Below are 18,305 nucleotides of genomic sequence, written 5' to 3' on the forward strand. Positions count from 1 at the left end.
TCATAATAAGCTCACGTGCTACGTGACGCCAAATGTGCGCACAAAAGAGTGTTTTCACACTCGTCGCGTGGCTTATAGATGGCGCTGACTGTCACTCCTACATCTAAATTCACGTATAAACCCAAAAAAGTGGATGTAGGGAAGTCCGCTGTGGTAGCTCAGTGGTAAGAGCATCGAACGCGTTATTCGAAGGTCGTACGTTCGATTCCTGCACACGACTGGTTATTTTTTCATCCACATTTCTTTCTTCCTAATTACATTTCATTGGTTCTGATAACTTTCCCTGAGCAATCTTTGGCATTACTGTCTGTTACATCTCATTATTATTGTGTTAAAACACGGAAAAACTAGCCCTTAGGTATACACTTCTTTCCCTTATTTCATTAAACGAGGGTCTCGTAATGGCGGACTTGGTGTCATTAGGTTGTATATGAGGGACTATTATTCAGCTGCCCGCTCATAATAAGTTCACATCTACCTGACGCCAAACAAGCGCATAAAAGAGTGTTTTCACACTCGTCGCTTGGCCTATAGATGGCGCTGACTGTCACTCCTACTTCTAAATTCACGTAGAAACACAAAAAGGGGGATGGAGCGAAGGCCGCTGTGGTATCTCAGTGGTTAGAGTAGCAGACGCGTTATTAAAAGGTCGTAGGTTCGATTCCTGCTCACGGCTGGTTATTTTTTCATCCACATTTCTTTCTTCCTATTTACATTTCATTGGTTCTAATAATATCCCCTGTACATTCCTTGGCATTACTGTCTGTTACATCTCATTATTATTGTGTTAAAACACGGAAAAACGAGCCCTTAGGTATACACTTCTTTCCCTTATTTCAATAAACGAGGGTCTCATACTGGCAGACTTGGTGTCATTAGGTTGTATACGAGGGACTACTAATCAGCTGCCCGCTCATAATAAGTTCACGTGCTACGTGACGCCAAACTTGCGCATAAAAGAGTGTTTTCACACTCGTCGCTTGGCTTATAGATGGCGCTGACTGTCACTCCTACTTCTAAATTCACGTATAAACCCAAAAAAGTGAATGGAGGGAAGGTCGCTGTAGTAGCTCAGTGGCTAGAGCATCGAACGCGTTATTCGAAGGCCGTAGGTTCGATTCCTGCTCACGGCTGGTTAGTTTTTCATCCACTTTTCTTTCTTCTTATTTACATTTCATTGGTTATACTAACTTCCCCTGTACATTCCTTGGCATTCCTGTCTGTGACATCTCATTATTATTGTGTTAAAACACGGAAAAACGAGCCCTTAGGTATACACTTCTTTCCCTTATTTCGTTAAACGAGGGTCTCGTACTGGCCGACATGGTGTTATTAGGTTGTATACGAGGGACTATCAATCAGCTGCCCGCTCGTAATAAGTTCACGTGCTACGTGACGCCAAACGTGCGCTTAAAAGAGTTTTTTCACACTGGTCGCTTGGCCTATAGATGGCGCTGACTGTCACTCCTCCTTCTAATTTCACGTTAAACCCTAAAAAGTGGATGGAGGGAAGGCCGCGGTGATAGCTCAGTGGTTAGGGCATCGAACGCGTTATTCGAAGGTCGTAGGTTCGATTCCTGCTCACGGCTGGTTATTGTTTTTTCATCCACTTTTCTTTCTTCCTATTTACATTTCATTGGTTCTAATAATTTCCCCTGTACATTCCTTGCCATTACTGTCTGTTACATCTCATTAATATTGTGTTAAAACACGCAAAAACAAGCCCTTAGGTATACACTTATTTCCCTTATTTCAATTAACGAGGGTCTCGTACTGGCAGACTTGGTGTCATTAGATTGTATACGAGGGAATACTAATCAGCTGCCCGCTCATAATAAGTTCACGTTCTACGTGACGCCAAACATGCGCATAAAATATTGTTTTCGCACTCGTTGCTTGGCATATAGATAACGCTGACTGTCACTCCTACTTCTAAATTCACGTGTAAACCCGAGAAAGTGGATGGAGGGAAGGTCGCTGTAGTAGCTCAGTGGTTAGAGCTTCGAACACGTTAGTTGAAGGTCGTAGGTTCGATTCCTGCTCAAGGCTGGTTATTTTTTCATCCACTTTTCTTTCTTCTTATTTAGATTTTATTGGTTCTAATAACTTCCCCTGTACATTCCTTGGCATTACTGTCTGTGACATCTCATTATTATTGTGTTAAAACACGGAAAAACGAGCCCTTAGGTATACACTTCTTTCCCTCATTTCGTTAAACGAGGGTCTCGTACTGACCGACATGGTGTTATTAGGTTGTATACGAGGGACTATCAATCAGCTACCCGCTCGTAATAAGTTCACGTGCTACGTGACAACAAACGTGCGCATAAAAGAGTTTTTTCACACTGGTCGCTTGGCCTATAGATGGCGCTGACTGTCACTCCTCCTAAATTCACGTGTATACCCAAAAAAGTGGATAGAGGGAAGGCCGCGGTGATAGCTCAGTGGTTAGAGCATCGAACGCGTTATTCGAAGGCCGTAGGTTCGATTCCTGCTCACGGCTGGTTATTGTTTTTTCATCCACTTTTCTTTCTTCCTATTTACATTTCATTGGTTCTAATAATTTCCCCTGTACATTCCTTGGCATTACTGTCTGTGACAGCTCATTAATATTGTGTTAAAACACGGAAAACGAGCCCTTAGGTATACACCTATTTCCCTTATTTCAATGAACGAGGGTCTCGTACTAGCCGACTTGGTGTCATTAGGTTGTATACGAGGGACTATCAATCAGCTGCCCACTCATAATAAGTTCACGTGCTATGTGACGCCCAACATGCGCATAAAAGAGTGTTTTCACACTCGTCGCTTGGCTTATAGATGGCGCTGACTGTCACTCCAACTTCTAAATTCACGTATAAACCCAAAAAAGGGGATGGAGGGAAGGCCGCTGTGGTAGCTCAGTGGTTAGAGCTTCGAACGCGTTATTTGAAGGTCGTAGGTTCGATTCCTGCTCACGGCTGGTTATTTTTTCATCCACTTTTCTTTCTTCTTATTTACACTTCATTGGTTCTAATAACTTGCCCTGTACATTCCTTGGCATTACTGTCTGTGACATCTCATTTTTATTGTGTTAAAACACGGAAAAACGAGCCCTTAGGTATACACTTCTTTTCCTTATTTCATTAAACGAGGGTCTCGTACTGGCAGACTTGGTGTCATTAGGTTGTATATGAGGGACTATTAATGAGCTGCCCGCTCATAATAAGTTCACGTGCTACGTGACGCTAAACATGCGCATAAAAGAGTGTTTTCACACTCGTTGCTTGGCTTATAGATGGTGCTGACTGTCACTCGTAGTTCTAAATTCACGTATAAACCCAAAAAATTGGATGGAGGGAAAGCCGCTGTGGTAGCTCAGTGGTTAGAGCAGCAGACGCGCTATTCGAAGGTCGTAGGTTCAATTTCTGCTCACGGCTGGTAATTTTTATCCCCTTTCTTCTTATTTACATTTCATTGGTTCTAATAATTTCCCCTGTACATTCCTTGGCATTACTGTCTGTTACATCTCATTATTACTGTGTTAAAACAGTGAAAAACGAGCCCTTAGATATACACTTCTTTCCCTTATTTCATTAAACGAGGGTCTCGTACTGGCAGACTTGGTGTCATTAGGTTGTATATGAGGAACTATTAATCAGCTGCCCGCTCATAATAAGTTCACGTGCTATGTGACGCCCAACATGCGCATAAAAGAGTGTTTTCACACTCGTCGCTTGGCTTATAGATGGCGCTGACTGTCACTCCAACTTCTAAATTCACGTATAAACCCAAAAAAGGGGATGGAGGGAAGGCCGCTGTGGTAGCTCAGTGGTTAGAGCAGCAGACGCGTTATTATAAGGTCGTAGGTTCTAATTCTGCTCACGGCTGGTTATTTTTTCATCCACATTTCTTTCTTCCTATTTACATTTCATTGGTTCTAATAATATCCCCTGTACATTCCTTGGCATTACTGTCTGTTACATCTCATTATTATTGTGTCAAACACAGAAAAACGAGCCCTTAGCTACACACTTCTTTCCCTTATTTCAATAAACGAGGGTCTCATACTGGCAGACTTGGTGTCATTAGGTTGTATACGAGGGACTACTAATCAGCTGCCCGCTCATAATAAGTTCACGTGCTACGTGACGCCAAACATGCGCATAAAAGAGTGTTTTCACACTCGTCGCTTGGCTTATAGATAACGCTGAATGTCACTCCTACTTCTAAATTCACGTGTAAACCCGAGAAAGTGGATGGAGGGAAGGTCGCTGTAGTAGCTCAGTGGTTAGAGCTTCGAACGCGTTATTTGAAGGTCGTAGGTTCGATTCCTGCTCACGGCTGGTTATTTTTTCATCCACTTTTCTTTCTCCTTATTTACACTTCATTGGTTCTAATAACTTCCCCTGTACATTCCTTGGCATTACTGTCTGTGACATCTCATTTTTATTGTGTTAAAACACGGAAAAATGAGCCCTTAGGTATACACTTCTTTTCCTTATTTCATTAAACGAGGGTCTCGTACTGGCAGACTTGGTGTCATTAGGTTGTATATGAGGGACTATTAATCAGCTGCCCGCTCATAATAGGTTCACCTGCTACGTGACGCCAAACGTGCGCATAAAAGAGTGTTTTCACACTCGTTGCTTGGCTTATAGATGGCGCTGACTGTCACTCGTGCTTCTAAATTCACGTATAAACCCAAAAAATTGGATGGAGGGAAAGCCCCTGTGGTAGCTCAGTGGTTAGAGCAGCAGACGCGTTATTCGAAGGTCGTAGGTTCGATTCCTGCTCACGGCTGGTAATTTTTTGTCCACTTTCTTTCTTCCTATTTACATTTCCTTGGCTCTACTAACTTCCCTTGTACATTTCTTGGCATTACTGTCTGTTACATCTTATTATAATTGTGTTAAAACACGGAAAAACGAGCCCTTAGGTATACACTTCTTTCCCTTATTTCGTTAAACGAGGGTCTCGTACTGGCAGATATGGTGTTATTAGGTTGTATACGAGGGACTATCAATAAGCTGCCCGCTCATAATAAGCTCACGTGCTACGTGACGCCAAATGTGCGCACAAAAGAGTGTTTTCACACTCGTCGCGTGGCTTATAGATGGCGCTGACTGTCACTCCTACATCTAAATTCACGTATAAACCCAAAAAAGTGGATGTAGGGAAGTCCGCTGTGGTAGCTCAGTGGTAAGAGCATCGAACGCGTTATTCGAAGGTCGTACGTTCGATTCCTGCACACGACTGGTTATTTTTTCATCCACATTTCTTTCTTCTTAATTACATTTCATTGGTTCTGATAACTTTCCCTGAGCAATCTTTGGCATTACTGTCTGTTACATCTCATTATTATTGTGTTAAAACACGGAAAAACTAGCCCTTAGGTATACACTTCTTTCCCTTATTTCATTAAACGAGGGTCTCGTAATGGCGGACTTGGTGTCATTAGGTTGTATATGAGGGACTATTATTCAGCTGCCCGCTCATAATAAGTTCACATCTACCTGACGCCAAACAAGCGCATAAAAGAGTGTTTTCACACTCGTCGCTTGGCCTATAGATGGCGCTGACTGTCACTCCTACTTCTAAATTCACGTAGAAACACAAAAAGGGGGATGGAGCGAAGGCCGCTGTGGTATCTCAGTGGTTAGAGTAGCAGACGCGTTATTAAAAGGTCGTAGGTTCGATTCCTGCTCACGGCTGGTTATTTTTTCATCCACATTTCTTTCTTCCTATTTACATTTCATTGGTTCTAATAATATCCCCTGTACATTCCTTGGCATTACTGTCTGTTACATCTCATTATTATTGTGTTAAAACACGGAAAAACGAGCCCTTAGGTATACACTTCTTTCCCTTATTTCAATAAACGAGGGTCTCATACTGGCAGACTTGGTGTCATTAGGTTGTATACGAGGGACTACTAATCAGCTGCCCGCTCATAATAAGTTCACGTGCTACGTGACGCCAAACTTGCGCATAAAAGAGTGTTTTCACACTCGTCGCTTGGCTTATAGATGGCGCTGACTGTCACTCCTACTTCTAAATTCACGTATAAACCCAAAAAAGTGAATGGAGGGAAGGTCGCTGTAGTAGCTCAGTGGCTAGAGCATCGAACGCGTTATTCGAAGGCCGTAGGTTCGATTCCTGCTCACGGCTGGTTAGTTTTTCATCCACTTTTCTTTCTTCTTATTTACATTTCATTGGTTATACTAACTTCCCCTGTACATTCCTTGGCATTCCTGTCTGTGACATCTCATTATTATTGTGTTAAAACACGGAAAAACGAGCCCTTAGGTATACACTTCTTTCCCTTATTTCGTTAAACGAGGGTCTCGTACTGGCCGACATGGTGTTATTAGGTTGTATACGAGGGACTATCAATCAGCTGCCCGCTCGTAATAAGTTCACGTGCTACGTGACGCCAAACGTGCGCTTAAAAGAGTTTTTTCACACTGGTCGCTTGGCCTATAGATGGCGCTGACTGTCACTCCTCCTTCTAATTTCACGTTAAACCCTAAAAAGTGGATGGAGGGAAGGCCGCGGTGATAGCTCAGTGGTTAGGGCATCGAACGCGTTATTCGAAGGTCGTAGGTTCGATTCCTGCTCACGGCTGGTTATTGTTTTTTCATCCACTTTTCTTTCTTCCTATTTACATTTCATTGGTTCTAATAATTTCCCCTGTACATTCCTTGCCATTACTGTCTGTTACATCTCATTAATATTGTGTTAAAACACGCAAAAACAAGCCCTTAGGTATACACTTATTTCCCTTATTTCAATTAACGAGGGTCTCGTACTGGCAGACTTGGTGTCATTAGATTGTATACGAGGGAATACTAATCAGCTGCCCGCTCATAATAAGTTCACGTTCTACGTGACGCCAAACATGCGCATAAAATATTGTTTTCGCACTCGTTGCTTGGCATATAGATAACGCTGACTGTCACTCCTACTTCTAAATTCACGTGTAAACCCGAGAAAGTGGATGGAGGGAAGGTCGCTGTAGTAGCTCAGTGGTTAGAGCTTCGAACACGTTAGTTGAAGGTCGTAGGTTCGATTCCTGCTCAAGGCTGGTTATTTTTTCATCCACTTTTCTTTCTTCTTATTTAGATTTTATTGGTTCTAATAACTTCCCCTGTACATTCCTTGGCATTACTGTCTGTGACATCTCATTATTATTGTGTTAAAACACGGAAAAACGAGCCCTTAGGTATACACTTCTTTCCCTCATTTCGTTAAACGAGGGTCTCGTACTGGCCGACATGGTGTTATTAGGTTGTATACGAGGGACTATCAATCAGCTACCCGCTCGTAATAAGTTCACGTGCTACGTGACAACAAACGTGCGCATAAAAGAGTTTTTTCACACTGGTCGCTTGGCCTATAGATGGCGCTGACTGTCACTCCTCCTAAATTCACGTGTATACCCAAAAAAGTGGATAGAGGGAAGGCCGCGGTGATAGCTCAGTGGTTAGAGCATCGAACGCGTTATTCGAAGGCCGTAGGTTCGATTCCTGCTCACGGCTGGTTATTGTTTTTTCATCCACTTTTCTTTCTTCCTATTTACATTTCATTGGTTCTAATAATTTCCCCTGTACATTCCTTGGCATTACTGTCTGTGACAGCTCATTAATATTGTGTTAAAACACGGAAAACGAGCCCTTAGGTATACACCTATTTCCCTTATTTCAATGAACGAGGGTCTCGTACTAGCCGACTTGGTGTCATTAGGTTGTATACGAGGGACTATCAATCAGCTGCCCACTCATAATAAGTTCACGTGCTATGTGACGCCCAACATGCGCATAAAAGAGTGTTTTCACACTCGTCGCTTGGCTTATAGATGGCGCTGACTGTCACTCCAACTTCTAAATTCACGTATAAACCCAAAAAAGGGGATGGAGGGAAGGCCGCTGTGGTAGCTCAGTGGTTAGAGCAGCAGACGCGTTATTATAAGGTCGTAGGTTCTAATTCTGCTCACGGCTGGTTATATTTTCATTCACATTTCTTTCTTCCTATTTACATTTCATTGGTTCTAATAATATCCCCTGTACATTCCTTGGCATTACTGTCTGTTACATCTCATTATTATTGTGTTAAACACGGAAAAACGAGCCCTTAGCTACACACTTCTTTCCCTTATTTCAATAAACGAGGGTCTCATACTGGCAGACTTGGTGTCATTAGGTTGTATACGAGGGACTACTAATCAGCTGCCCGCTCATAATAGGTTCACGTGCTACGTGACGCCAAACATGCGCATAAAAGAGTGTTTTCACACTCGTCGCTTGGCTTATAGATAATGCTGAATGTCACTCCTACTTCTAAATTCACGTGTAAACCCGAGAAAGTGGATGGAGGGAAGGTCGCTGTAGTAGCTCAGTGGTTAGAGCTTCGAACGCGTTATTTGAAGGTCGTAGGTTCGATTCCTGCTCACGGCTGGTTATTTTTTCATCCACTTTTCTTTCTTCTTATTTACACTTCATTGGTTCTAATAACTTGCCCTGTACATTCCTTGGCATTACTGTCTGTGACATCTCATTTTTATTGTGTTAAAACACGGAAAAACGAGCCCTTAGGTATACACTTCTTTTCCTTATTTCATTAAACGAGGGTCTCGTACTGGCAGACTTGGTGTCATTAGGTTGTATATGAGGGACTATTAATGAGCTGCCCGCTCATAATAAGTTCACGTGCTACGTGACGCTAAACATGCGCATAAAAGAGTGTTTTCACACTCGTTGCTTGGCTTATAGATGGTGCTGACTGTCACTCCTACATCTAAATTCACGTATAAACCCAAAAAAGTGGATGTAGGGAAGTCCGCTGTGGTAGCTCAGTGGTAAGAGCATCGAACGCGTTATTCGAAGGTCGTACGTTCGATTCCTGCACACGACTGGTTATTTTTTCATCCACATTTCTTTCTTCTTAATTACATTTCATTGGTTCTGATAACTTTCCCTGAGCAATCTTTGGCATTACTGTCTGTTACATCTCATTATTATTGTGTTAAAACACGGAAAAACTAGCCCTTAGGTATACACTTCTTTCCCTTATTTCATTAAACGAGGGTCTCGTAATGGCGGACTTGGTGTCATTAGGTTGTATATGAGGGACTATTATTCAGCTGCCCGCTCATAATAAGTTCACATCTACCTGACGCCAAACAAGCGCATAAAAGAGTGTTTTCACACTCGTCGCTTGGCCTATAGATGGCGCTGACTGTCACTCCTACTTCTAAATTCACGTAGAAACACAAAAAGGGGGATGGAGCGAAGGCCGCTGTGGTATCTCAGTGGTTAGAGTAGCAGACGCGTTATTAAAAGGTCGTAGGTTCGATTCCTGCTCACGGCTGGTTATTTTTTCATCCACATTTCTTTCTTCCTATTTACATTTCATTGGTTCTAATAATATCCCCTGTACATTCCTTGGCATTACTGTCTGTTACATCTCATTATTATTGTGTTAAAACACGGAAAAACGAGCCCTTAGGTATACACTTCTTTCCCTTATTTCAATAAACGAGGGTCTCATACTGGCAGACTTGGTGTCATTAGGTTGTATACGAGGGACTACTAATCAGCTGCCCGCTCATAATAAGTTCACGTGCTACGTGACGCCAAACTTGCGCATAAAAGAGTGTTTTCACACTCGTCGCTTGGCTTATAGATGGCGCTGACTGTCACTCCTACTTCTAAATTCACGTATAAACCCAAAAAAGTGAATGGAGGGAAGGTCGCTGTAGTAGCTCAGTGGCTAGAGCATCGAACGCGTTATTCGAAGGCCGTAGGTTCGATTCCTGCTCACGGCTGGTTAGTTTTTCATCCACTTTTCTTTCTTCTTATTTACATTTCATTGGTTATACTAACTTCCCCTGTACATTCCTTGGCATTCCTGTCTGTGACATCTCATTATTATTGTGTTAAAACACGGAAAAACGAGCCCTTAGGTATACACTTCTTTCCCTTATTTCGTTAAACGAGGGTCTCGTACTGGCCGACATGGTGTTATTAGGTTGTATACGAGGGACTATCAATCAGCTGCCCGCTCGTAATAAGTTCACGTGCTACGTGACGCCAAACGTGCGCTTAAAAGAGTTTTTTCACACTGGTCGCTTGGCCTATAGATGGCGCTGACTGTCACTCCTCCTTCTAATTTCACGTTAAACCCTAAAAAGTGGATGGAGGGAAGGCCGCGGTGATAGCTCAGTGGTTAGGGCATCGAACGCGTTATTCGAAGGTCGTAGGTTCGATTCCTGCTCACGGCTGGTTATTGTTTTTTCATCCACTTTTCTTTCTTCCTATTTACATTTCATTGGTTCTAATAATTTCCCCTGTACATTCCTTGCCATTACTGTCTGTTACATCTCATTAATATTGTGTTAAAACACGCAAAAACAAGCCCTTAGGTATACACTTATTTCCCTTATTTCAATTAACGAGGGTCTCGTACTGGCAGACTTGGTGTCATTAGATTGTATACGAGGGAATACTAATCAGCTGCCCGCTCATAATAAGTTCACGTTCTACGTGACGCCAAACATGCGCATAAAATATTGTTTTCGCACTCGTTGCTTGGCATATAGATAACGCTGACTGTCACTCCTACTTCTAAATTCACGTGTAAACCCGAGAAAGTGGATGGAGGGAAGGTCGCTGTAGTAGCTCAGTGGTTAGAGCTTCGAACACGTTAGTTGAAGGTCGTAGGTTCGATTCCTGCTCAAGGCTGGTTATTTTTTCATCCACTTTTCTTTCTTCTTATTTAGATTTTATTGGTTCTAATAACTTCCCCTGTACATTCCTTGGCATTACTGTCTGTGACATCTCATTATTATTGTGTTAAAACACGGAAAAACGAGCCCTTAGGTATACACTTCTTTCCCTCATTTCGTTAAACGAGGGTCTCGTACTGGCCGACATGCTGTTATTAGGTTGTATACGAGGGACTATCAATCAGCTACCCGCTCGTAATAAGTTCACGTGCTACGTGACAACAAACGTGCGCATAAAAGAGTTTTTTCACACTGGTCGCTTGGCCTATAGATGGCGCTGACTGTCACTCCTCCTAAATTCACGTGTATACCCAAAAAAGTGGATAGAGGGAAGGCCGCGGTGATAGCTCAGTGGTTAGAGCATCGAACGCGTTATTCGAAGGCCGTAGGTTCGATTCCTGCTCACGGCTGGTTATTGTTTTTTCATCCACTTTTCTTTCTTCCTATTTACATTTCATTGGTTCTAATAATTTCCCCTGTACATTCCTTGGCATTACTGTCTGTGACAGCTCATTAATATTGTGTTAAAACACGGAAAACGAGCCCTTAGGTATACACCTATTTCCCTTATTTCAATGAACGAGGGTCTCGTACTAGCCGACTTGGTGTCATTAGGTTGTATACGAGGGACTATCAATCAGCTGCCCACTCATAATAAGTTCACGTGCTATGTGACGCCCAACATGCGCATAAAAGAGTGTTTTCACACTCGTCGCTTGGCTTATAGATGGCGCTGACTGTCACTCCAACTTCTAAATTCACGTATAAACCCAAAAAAGGGGATGGAGGGAAGGCCGCTGTGGTAGCTCAGTGGTTAGAGCAGCAGACGCGTTATTATAAGGTCGTAGGTTCTAATTCTGCTCACGGCTGGTTATTTTTTCATTCACATTTCTTTCTTCCTATTTACATTTCATTGGTTCTAATAATATCCCCTGTACATTCCTTGGCATTACTGTCTGTTACATCTCATTATTATTGTGTTAAACACAGAAAAACGAGCCCTTAGCTACACACTTCTTTCCCTTATTTCAATAAACGAGGGTCTCATACTGGCAGACTTGGTGTCATTAGGTTGTATACGAGGGACTACTAATCAGCTGCCCGCTCATAATAAGTTCACGTGCTACGTGACGCCAAACATGCGCATAAAAGAGTGTTTTCACACTCGTCGCTTGGCTTATAGATAATGCTGAATGTCACTCCTACTTCTAAATTCACGTGTAAACCCGAGAAAGTGGATGGAGGGAAGGTCGCTGTAGTAGCTCAGTGGTTAGAGCTTCGAACGCGTTATTTGAAGGTCGTAGGTTCGATTCCTGCTCACGGCTGGTTATTTTTTCATCCACTTTTCTTTCTTCTTATTTACACTTCATTGGTTCTAATAACTTGCCCTGTACATTCCTTGGCATTACTGTCTGTGACATCTCATTTTTATTGTGTTAAAACACGGAAAAACGAGCCCTTAGGTATACACTTCTTTTCCTTATTTCATTAAACGAGGGTCTCGTACTGGCAGACTTGGTGTCATTAGGTTGTATATGAGGGACTATTAATGAGCTGCCCGCTCATAATAAGTTCACGTGCTACGTGACGCTAAACATGCGCATAAAAGAGTGTTTTCACACTCGTTGCTTGGCTTATAGATGGTGCTGACTGTCACTCGTAGTTCTAAATTCACGTATAAACCCAAAAAATTGGATGGAGGGAAAGCCGCTGTGGTAGCTCAGTGGTTAGAGCAGCAGACGCGCTATTCGAAGGTCGTAGGTTCAATTTCTGCTCACGGCTGGTAATTTTTATCCCCTTTCTTCTTATTTACATTTCATTGGTTCTAATAATTTCCCCTGTACATTCCCTGGCATTACTGTCTGTTACATCTCATTATTACTGTGTTAAAACATGGAAAAACGAGCCCTTAGATATACACTTCTTTCCCTTATTTCATTAAACGAGGGTCTCGTACTGGCAGACTTGGTGTCATTAGGTTGTATATGAGGAACTATTAATCAGCTGCCCGCTCATAATAAGTTCACGTGCTATGTGACGCCCAACATGCGCATAAAAGAGTGTTTTCACACTCGTCGCTTGGCTTATAGATGGCGCTGACTGTCACTCCAACTTCTAAATTCACGTATAAACCCAAAAAAGGGGATGGAGGGAAGGCTGCTGTGGTAGCTCAGTGGTTAGAGCAGCAGACGCGTTATTATAAGGTCGTAGGTTCTAATTCTGCTCACGGCTGGTTATTTTTTCATTCACATTTCTTTCTTCCTATTTACATTTCATTGGTTCTAATAATATCCCCTGTACATTCCTTGGCATTACTGTCTGTTACATCTCATTATTATTGTGTTAAACACGGAAAAACGAGCCCTTAGCTACACACTTCTTTCCCTTATTTCAATAAACGAGGGTCTCATACTGGCAGACTTGGTGTCATTAGGTTGTATACGAGGGACTACTAATCAGCTGCCCGCTCATAATAAGTTCACGTGCTACGTGACGCCAAACATGCGCATAAAAGAGTGTTTTCACACTCGTCGCTTGGCTTATAGATAACGCTGAATGTCACTCCTACTTCTAAATTCACGTGTAAACCCGAGAAAGTGGATGGAGGGAAGGTCGCTGTAGTAGCTCAGTGGTTAGAGCTTCGAACGCGTTATTTGAAGGTCGTAGGTTCGATTCCTGCTCACGGCTGGTTATTTTTTCATCCACTTTTCTTTCTCCTTATTTACACTTCATTGGTTCTAATAACTTCCCCTGTACATTCCTTGGCATTACTGTCTGTGACATCTCATTTTTATTGTGTTAAAACACGGAAAAATGAGCCCTTAGGTATACACTTCTTTTCCTTATTTCATTAAACGAGGGTCTCGTACTGGCAGACTTGGTGTCATTAGGTTGTATATGAGGGACTATTAATCAGCTGCCCGCTCATAATAGGTTCACGTGCTACGTGACGCCAAACGTGCGCATAAAAGAGTGTTTTCACACTCGTCGCTTGGCTTATAGATAACGCTGAATGTCACTCCTACTTTTAAATTCACGTGTAAACCCGAGAAAGTGGATGGAGGGAAGGTCGCTGTAGTAGCTCAGTGGTTAGAGCTTCGAACGCGTTATTTGAAGGTCGTAGGTTCGATTCCTGCTCACGGCTGGTTATTTTTTCATCCACTTTTCTTTCTTCTTATTTACACTTCATTGGTTCTAATGACTTCCCTTGTACATTCCTTGGCATTACTGTCAGTTACATCTCATTATAATTGTGTTAAAACATGGAAAAACGAGCCCTTAGGTATACACTTCTTTCCCCTATTTCATTAAACGAGGCTCTCGTACTGGCAGACTTGGTGTCATTAGGTTGTATATGAGGAACTATTAATCAGCTGCCCGCTCATAATAAGTTCACGTGCTATGTGACGCCCAACATGCGCATAAAAGAGTGTTTTCACACTCGTCGCTTGGCTTATAGATGGCGCTGACTGTCACTCCAACTTCTAAGTTCACGTATAAACCCAAAAAAGGGGATGGAGGGAAGGCCGCTGTGGTAGCTCAGTGGTTAGAGCAGCAGACGCGTTATTATAAGGTCGTAGGTTCTAATTCTGCTCACGGCTGGTTATTTTTTCATCCACATTTCTTTCTTCCTATTTACATTTCATTGGTTCTAATAATATCCCCTGTACATTCCTTGGCATTACTGTCTGTTACATCTCATTATTATTGTGTTAAACACGGAAAAACGAGCCCTTAGCTACACACTTCTTTCCCTTATTTCAATAAACGAGGGTCTCATACTGGCAGACTTGGTGTCATTAGGTTGTATACGAGGGACTACTAATGAGCTGCCCGCTCATAATAAGTTCACGTGCTACGTGACGCCAAACATGCGCATAAAAGAGTGTTTTCACACTCGTCGCTTGGCTTATAGATAACGCTGAATGTCACTCCTACTTCTAAATTCACGTGTAAACCCGAGAAAGTGGATGGAGGGAAGGTCGCTGTAGTAGCTCAGTGGTTAGAGCTTCGAACGCGTTATTTGAAGGTCGTAGGTTCGATTCCTGCTCACGGCTGGTTATTTTTTCATCCACTTTTCTTTCTTCTTATTTACACTTCATTGGTTCTAATAACTTCCCCTGTACATTCCTTGGCATTACTGTCTGTGACATCTCATTTTTATTGTGTTAAAACACGGAAAAACGAGCCCTTAGGTATACACTTCTTTTCCTTACTTCATTAAACGAGGGTCTCGTACTGGCAGACTTGGTGTCATTAGGTTGTATATGAGGGACTATTAATGAGCTGCCCGCTCATAATAAGTTTACGTGCTACGTGACGCCAAACATGCGCATAAAAGAGTGTTTTCACACTCGTTGCTTGGCTTATAGATGGTGCTGACTGTCACTCGTACTTCTAAATTCACGTATAAACCCAAAAAATTGGATGGAGGAAAAGCCGCTGTGGTAGCTCAGTGGTTAGAGCAGCAGACGCGCTATTCGAAGGTCGTAGGTTCAATTCCTGCTCACGGCTGGTAATTTTTATCCCCTTTCTTCTTATTTACATTTCATTGGTTCTAATAATTTCCCCTGTACATTCCTTGGCATTACTGTCTGTGACATCTCATTATTATTGTGTTAAAACACGGAAAAACGAGCCCTTAGGTATACACTTATTTCCCTTATTTCAATGAACGAGGGTCTCGTACTGGCAGACTTGGTGTCATTAGGTTGTATACGAGGGACTATCAATCAGCTGCCCGCTCATAATAGGTTCACGTGCCTAGTGACGCCAAACGTGCGCATAAAAGAGTGTTTTCACACTCGTCGCTTGGCTTATAGATGGCGCTGACTGTCACTCCTACATCTGAATTCACGTATAAACCCAAAAAAGTGGATGTAGGGAAGGCCGCTGTGGTAGCTCAGTGGTTAGAGCATCGAACGCGTTATTCGAAGCTCGTAGGTTCGATTCCTGCACACGGCTGGTTATTTTTTCATCCACTTTTCTTTCTTCCTAATTACATTTCATTGGTTCTAATAACTTTCCCTGTGCAATCCTTGGCATTACTGTCTGTTACATCTCATTAATATTGTGTTAAAACATAGAAAACCGACTCTTAGCTACACACTTCTTTCCCTTAATTCAATAAACGAGGGTCTCATACTGGCAGACTTGGTGTCATTAGGTTGTATACGAGGGACTACAAATCAGCTGCCCGCTCATAATAAGTTCACGTGCTACGTGACGCCAAACATGCGCATTAAAGAGTGTTTTCACATTCGTCGCTTGGCTTATAGATAACGCTGACTGTCACTCCTACTTCTAAATTCACGTGTAAACCCGAGAAACTGGATGGAGGGAAGGTCGCTGTAGTAGCTCAGTGGTTAGAGCTTCGAACGCGTTATTTGAAGGTCGTAGGTTCGATTCCTGCTCACGGCTGGTTATTTTTTCATCCACTTTTCTTTCTTCTTATTTACATTTCATTGGTTTTAATAACTTCCCCTGTACATTCCTTGGCATTCCTGTTTGTGACATCTCATTATTATTGTGTTAAACACGGAAAAACGCGCCCTTAGCTACACACTTCTTTCCCTTATTTCAATAAACGAGGGTCTCATACTGGCAGACTTGGTGTCATTAGGTTGTATACGAGGGACTACTAATGAGCTGCCCGCTCATAATAAGTTCACGTGCTACGTGACGCCAAACATGCGCATAAAAGACTGTTTTCACACTCGTTGCTTGGCTTATAGATAACGCTGAATGTCACTCCTACTTCTAAATTCACGTGTAAACCCGAGAAAGTGGATGGAGGGAAGGTCGCTGTAGTAGCTCAGTGGTTAGAGCTTCGAACGCGTTATTTGAAGGTCGTAGGTTCGATTCCTGCTCACGGCTGGTTATTTTTTCATCCACTTTTCTTTCTTCTTATTTACACTTCATTGGTTCTAATAACTTCCCCTGTACATTCCTTGGCATTACTGTCTGTGACATCTCATTTTTATTGTGTTAAAACACGGAAAAACGAGCCCTTAGGTATACACTTCTTTTCCTTATTTCATTAAACGAGGGTCTCGTACTGGCAGACTTGGTGTCATTAGGTTGTATATGAGGGACTATAATTGAGCTGCCCGCTCATAATAAGTTCACGTGCTACGTGACGCCAAACATGCGCATAAAAGAGTGTTTTCACACTCGTTGCTTGGCTTATAGATGGTGCTGACTGTCACTCGTACTTCTAAATTCACGTATAAACCCAAAAAATTGGATGGAGGGAAAGCCGCTGTGGTAGCTCAGTGGTTAGAGCAGCAGACGCGCTATTCGAAGGTCGTAGGTTCAATTTCTGCTCACGGCTGGTAATTTTTATCCCCTTTCTTCTTATTTACATTTCATTGGTTCTAATAATTTCCCCTGTACATTCCTTGGCATTACTGTCTGTTACATCTCATTATTACTGTGTTAAAACATGGAAAAACGAGCCCTTAGATATACACTTCTTTCCCTTATTTCATTAAACGAGGGTCTCGTACTGGCAGACTTGGTGTCATTAGGTTGTATATGAGGAACTATTAATCAGCTGCCCGCTCATAATAAGTTCACGTGCTATGTGACGCCCAACATGCGCATAAAAGAGTGTTTTCACACTCGTCGCTTGGCTTGTAGATGACGCTGACTGTCACTCCAACTTCTAAATTCACGTATAAACCCAAAAAAGGGGATGGAGGGAAGGCCGCTGTGGTAGCTCAGTGGTTAGAGCAGCAGACGCGTTATTATAAGGTCGTAGGTTCTAATTCTGCTCACGGCTGGTTATTTTTTCATCCACATTTCTTTCTTCCTATTTACATTTCATTGGTTCTAATAATATCCCCTGTACATTCCTTGGCATTACTGTCTGTTACATCTCATTATTATTGTGTCAAACACAGAAAAACGAGCCCTTAGCTACACACTTCTTTCCCTTATTTCAATAAACGAGGGTCTCATACTGGCAGACTTGGTGTCATTAGGTTGTATACGAGGGACTACTAATCAGCTGCCCGCTCATAATAAGTTCACGTGCTACGTGACGCCAAACATGCGCATAAAAGAGTGTTTTCACACTCGTCGCTTGGCTTATAGATAACGCTGAATGTCACTCCTACTTCTAAATTCACGTGTAAACCCGAGAAAGTGGATGGAGGGAAGGTCGCTGTAGTAGCTCAGTGGTTAGAGCTTCGAACGCGTTATTTGAAGGTCGTAGGTTCGATTCCTGCTCACGGCTGGTTATTTTTTCATCCACTTTTCTTTCTCCTTACTTACACTTCATTGGTTCTAATAACTTCCCCTGTACATTCCTTGGCATTACTGTCTGTGACATCTCATTTTTATTGTGTTAAAACACGGAAAAATGAGCCCTTAGGTATACACTTCTTTTCCTTATTTCATTAAACGAGGGTCTCGTACTGGCAGACTGGGTGTCATTAGGTTGTATATGAGGGACTATTAATCAGCTGCCCGCTCATAATAGGTTCACGTGCTACGTGACGCCAAACGTGCGCATAAAAGAGTGTTTTCACACTCG

The sequence above is a fragment of the Rhipicephalus microplus genome, chromosome 2 (assembly GCF_043290135.1).
Source record: "Rhipicephalus microplus isolate Deutch F79 chromosome 2, USDA_Rmic, whole genome shotgun sequence".
Taxonomy (NCBI): Eukaryota; Metazoa; Arthropoda; class Arachnida; order Ixodida; family Ixodidae; genus Rhipicephalus; species Rhipicephalus microplus.